The sequence below is a fragment of the Apium graveolens genome, unplaced genomic scaffold (assembly GCF_009905375.1).
Source record: "Apium graveolens cultivar Ventura unplaced genomic scaffold, ASM990537v1 ctg4220, whole genome shotgun sequence".
NCBI classification, from domain to species: Eukaryota; Viridiplantae; Streptophyta; class Magnoliopsida; order Apiales; family Apiaceae; genus Apium; species Apium graveolens.
In genome coordinates, this window is record NW_027418442.1 from 86,707 (window position 1) to 92,636 (window position 5,930).

Sequence of the window (5,930 nt, forward strand, 5' to 3'; positions counted from 1 at the left end):
TCTTTTTGTTCTTGAATAAGTGTGTTTTGTATTTTTTTTTCTTGAATGTCTGTTGATGCTTCTGTCTTTATAATTCAATCAACATAATCACTTGAACTGGAATGACAATCGGTTGAAATAGCAAGACAATCTGCTGAATCAGTAGAACTTTCGGTATGACAATCAGTTTAAGCTAGTATGACTTTCGGCAAGACTATTTGTTGAACTAGCAAGACTATCTCCTTCCAGTAGAACTTTCGGTGAGACAATTGAAATGACTTGGCATGACAATCGGTATGACAATCCAGATTGTCATGCTAGTTAATTTCAATTGTCTTGCTGAATTAAAACTGATTTTAATCCAATTAAAATTCTGAAAATTCTTAATATTAATTCAGAATTAATTAATCAATTAATTCAATTAATCAATAAATTAATCTTTGCAGATATAATTTATTTTCTTAATTAAATTATATGACTTAATTAATTAATAGAGAATTAATACTAATCTTGAGCAGCAACCACTCTTCTGAAAATCACTGAGAATTATGAATCAATTCCACCACTTCAATGTTGACACTCGATGTACTGTATGGTTCATGAGTGACTAACTTCCGTGACGTTTCTTCATGTCTTGACTTTGACACTTTGATTTTCTTCAGATTAAATCCTTGTAATTCTCTGATACCCTGACGAGATCTCTGTCACTTGATTAAATCCACAATCTTGATTTGTATCACTGAGGGTTGATCAATTTCTTGAACTTCTTCTAGTGAAGTAATTTCTCAAGTCTGTAGATGAACCTTGTTTCTGAATCCTTTGACAGATGTTACTTTGTGAGATCTCTTTGACGGTAGATCCACTATTTACTTATTAAATTCTTATTTGATTTGAGTTAAATCCTCGAATATACAAATAGGCTATGACATATGCCTTACATGCAGGAAAGAATCAAACAATGCCTCTCAATTTAAGGGATGGGCTGGGAGTAGATGACTTTTATGACCTAAATGTTAGTTTCTGAACATGCACATTATATTTGTATGATCAAAGGCAAATTTATTTTCAGTTTGTCAGAGTATTACCAGCTAATTAAATATCCTGTTTTTATAGGTGTGGCGAGAATCAATTGAAGATATATTCGGGACTGTAGTTCTTATTTTCTCCCTAGACAACATCGTCATCTCTTCCGTTCAGACAGACATTAAAATACCAAACGTACTTTTATCGATCTTGGTTGCTATTATTGTCACAATCCTACTTTTGGCTATTCATCTAGTCTCCGGTGGCCATATGAACTCAATAGTCACTTTCTCAGTTGCGTTAGTTGGTATAATCTTGATGTCTCGTGATGCCATTTACATTGTGGCACAATGCATTGGAGTTGTACTAGGTGCAGTCAAAGTTATTGTCAGCGATATTATTAAAAATTCATTTTCCCTCAAAGGATGTACTGTTATAGTAATCACCCCAGGCCAGATGGGCCCGTTACCATTGGGTTGGGGACAGAACAGGCTTTCTAGCTTGAGGTCATATGTAGTTTTATTTTCCTAGTTGCCTCAATTTGGATGGCCTACAATAAACGCTAGAAAAAGGAACTGAACTAAATCTTGGAATTTTCATAATTGGTACCGTGTTAGGCCTCCTTATTTTTATTTCAACTAGAAACGGCCCAGAAGGGTTATGCTAGCGCTGGAATGAATCCAGCAAAGTGTTTGGGGCCGGCGCTTGTTAGAGGATACCACCTCTGGAATAGTCACTGGATATATTGGGTTGGCCCTGCTATTAGTTGTGTGGCATTTTATATCAACACGAAGATTATTTCGGGTGAGCATTCTGAACCTACCGATTTGCGAAGACGTGATTTTTACAAGAGTAAGATGCAAAATGCCAAATTTGGACAATAGTTTTGAAAATGGTGCCATTCATATATATGTAACTTGACAATAACAAAATGTGTGCCTGAAGTTGACAAAAAACATGCATTTTGTGCACAATTGTTAACTCTTTTTAATACGTTAATGAATGGTTGTTTTGGAATGTAACAAGTAAAATATGAATTTGAAAATATGGGAGGGCGTATATTCGTTCGGGTACACATCTTACATTTCAAAAATGGACTTTTACTAACGGTATTAAAAGAAGTTAATTATACACAAAATGCACAATTTTTATATTTTCATGTACAAAAATTTCACAATTTGTAAATTTCGGATAAATATCTCACATTTTACTCATTTTGTAATGTTTTGTAAGCTTCATGAGAGTTCAGGTTGAATTTAATTGTGTTTTGAACATGATGTCTTCAACTATTCCACATCTTCGATTGTTAAAGATTTTAAAGGATTCTACTCGAAAATTATAATAAAATATCATCAAAATCTTCTTTTTAAATTACCTTTGAACCCTATTAGATATTGATATCATGTTCATAATAATATGATGATAAAGTGATAAAGTCGTCACACTATGCTGCAAAATTTTATAAGATCGCACACGGCGAAAAACGGTTTTTACGGTGAAAAATTATTATGTGCTTCTAAAAATTCTAGAATAATTGTATTTTAAACCTTTTTAAGGATGTGAGCGAGTAACCAATAAAAACAAGTTATAAGTGAATAAACTTGCGTAAAAACCCGTGCGAAGCACGGGCCTTTATATATATGTACTACATATATATATATATATATTATCATATTATCTCGAACGAACTTGTACCTATAAAGAAATAATTTTTTAATATGTAAAATGATTGTTTTAACTTTATTTATATTCGCATAGCAATTACAGAATAAAGAATAATAATTTTTTTATAAATTTGATTACATCTCATACATTTAAATAAATGAAAATGTGATGAGATAAAGTTTATCACTGAATTGTCTTACTTCTTTTTCTTTTCAAACATTCCGTTAAAGTTTTATTAGGTAATTTAAGTGGTGAGAGTTTACTTTTTATAGTAAGGTTAAAGTTTTATTAGGTAATTTAAGTGGTGAGAGTTTACTTTTTGTAGTAAGGTTCGATCATCGCTCAACACGCGAATTTTGAGATTAGATACTTATTATAAGGTATATAAGACTAATTACTAAACAAATCAAAATTAGGTTATTATAACAAAAATATTTGAAGTTTGTTTGTAGAGATATGCATCGTGTCACTTCGGGGTCGGGAAATATTATCACCGCCCCTAACCCTGAACGGGGATTCTTTTGCTCTCCGATCCCCGCCCGAACGGGAATTTCCACGAAATTCGGGAAATAATTAAAAATAATAATCTTGTAATTTTAATAAGTTTTTATGATTAAAAATAATCTAATAATTCTTATTATATAAAAATACTAATAATATCTCAATTTTTTAACATCAAAATCATATTAAAATTGAATTCTAATACAAAGAAATGACACATTAAAAATTAAAAACATATATTATACTACATTGTAAAAATTTGGTTAAGAAAAGTATAGATTATTTAGAATATACTAATAGTATAAATCCTATTATATATATACACACACATACACACATATTTACACACACATGTCGGGCTCGAGGAGACACTAATCTTAAACTCCGCCTCAATCCCTGAAATATTTATAAAACTTGCCTCGTTCCCCGGCCCCTAAGAATTCCCTAAATCCTCGACATGAACGGGTCACTATTCGACTAATCCAAATCGTAATTCAAAAACTCGATCGTCATAGCCAATATATAGACCGAGTACATATATTCGAACATATTCTCGAGCTGATTTTTCATTAGTCGAATAAAACCCGCTTTTGAGTCTAGTTCGGATTAAACTCGGTCCTACTCGGATTAAAAATTAAAAAATAAATGATAAAAATAAAATTGAACCATTATAGTTATTTAATTATTTAAGAGTATTACAAAATTTACTCATTCACCTCACTATGTAATCTATATATGCCAGATTTTATAAAAAAGGTTAAAAATTTTCACCCCCGTAATGAATTATAATTAATATTTTTTCCGTTATCTAGGAGATGTATACAATAATGATAATAATAAGAGTAATACATATTTTTCTAGTTTGTTTGATCTTTAAAGTAATATGTAATTTTTATATTATACATATTTATACTAATAAATTAGTTTTAAAAGTTTTCTTTTTCTATTTCTGGATCACACTTTTCACAATTTTAAATATATTTATTTTTTTTATCCGGGTACTCATTCCAAGTATTCCCGAATTAAACTGAATACTCTTGATTTGGCAAACTCATTAAGTCAAACTTAATTAAACTTAATTATAATTTTTAAAAAACAAATTCAAATAAAGTAAAAAAGAAATATTTAATATTATAAAAAAATATAAATTATGATAATTAACAAAATAATTTATATAAATGTGTGTGTTTGCTTAAATAACATAGTAACATAAATAATATAAGCCAACATTTTATTTACACAAAAGTTAAAGTTATAAAAAGAGAATTTGATTAAAAAGAGAGAATATGGTTTATCAAAAAAAAATTCAAAGTGAATAAAAAACTATGTAGCACATGTGGTAGCGACATGAAATTTGTAAATAGGAAGTGTGGGGTTTGATTTCTAAATACAAAAATAGTACATAATTTTTACAGTAATTTTTTAATTTATAATTTTCAAAATAAAAGGAGATTCCTATTGAATACAAAAATAGTACATAATTTTTACAATAATTTTGTAAGAATGGTATTTTTTAAAATTTTCAAAATAAAAGGGTGAAATCGTAATTTTACGGTCATTAAAATAGCTCTTTTTACCCTGTGTTGCCATTTAATATATAAATAAAATAAATATAAGTAATATAAGTAATAGATAGATAGATAAATAATAGATAGATAATAGATTACATGTGATGTTATATAGGTAGATACTAATAAAGAACACATTTGAGTAATTGATAAATTTTTGAACAGCCTAATGAAAATGAACTCAATCATGTAGTTTTCCATTTTGTAATGGGTTAAATATCAAAGTGGTCACCGAAGTGGAGGTGATGTATCACTTCGTTCACTGATCTTAATGGGGTATCATTTCAATCATTAAAGTCACAATAAATATCAATCAAGTACCTCCAAATTTTAGTTCAAAGAGTAAAAATATTATTTATAGAGTTTTACACATTGTTCTTGAATGCTACCACAACCAAGTAAAAAGTTATGACTTCTAGTATTTATGACAATATATTTAGATTTTATCAATTTTGTTTACTATTTATTTTTAATTAAAACAAAAATAATAATTATATAATAAAAAATAAATAGTAAATAAACTTTATAAAATCTAAATATATTATCATAAATACTAGAAGTCATAACCTCTTACTTGGTTACGGTAGTATTCAAAAATAATGTGTCAAACTCTATAAATAATATTTTTACTCCTTGAACTAAAATTTGGAGGTACTTGATTGATATTTATTGTGACTTTAGTGATTGAAATGATACCCGTTAAGATCTATGAGTGAAGTGATATATGACCTCCACTTTAGTGACCACTTTGATATTTAACCCATTTTGTAATCCACTTGAAAGCTAAATCAAACCCCAACGAGTACATCCAATGCACGCCTTCTGTCTTTCACCGGAAAAATGGCCTAACGAAGGAAATATCTTTGAGAGTTCGTACTAAAATCTAAGTTATTACAGAAAAATTCTTTCCAAAATCTCATATTAAACCAGTTATTAGAAAAAGATCTTTTACATGATCTTATATTAGCATTCTAACAAACCCCCCACCTAAAAGCGGGTCTATTGGTCACAGACACCCATATTTGGGATATTAATATGTCTTTAATGTTCATCATAAATAAATTATGAGAATGTCCAGGCGTCATCGAGTCGAACCAGAGCCTGACCTTTGATATGATATGTCAGAGAAAGGTCGTAGTATTCTAATATAAACATTGTGTAAAAAAGCAAGCTAAATTAATTTATACCGAGGAG

General features: G+C 29.2%; 1 pseudogene; it reads left to right on the forward strand.

The window, feature by feature from the left end:
- Positions 1-901: 901 nt before the first annotated feature.
- Positions 902-1,886, forward strand: LOC141701627 (uncharacterized; annotated as a pseudogene).
- Positions 1,887-5,930: the final 4,044 nt, after the last annotated feature.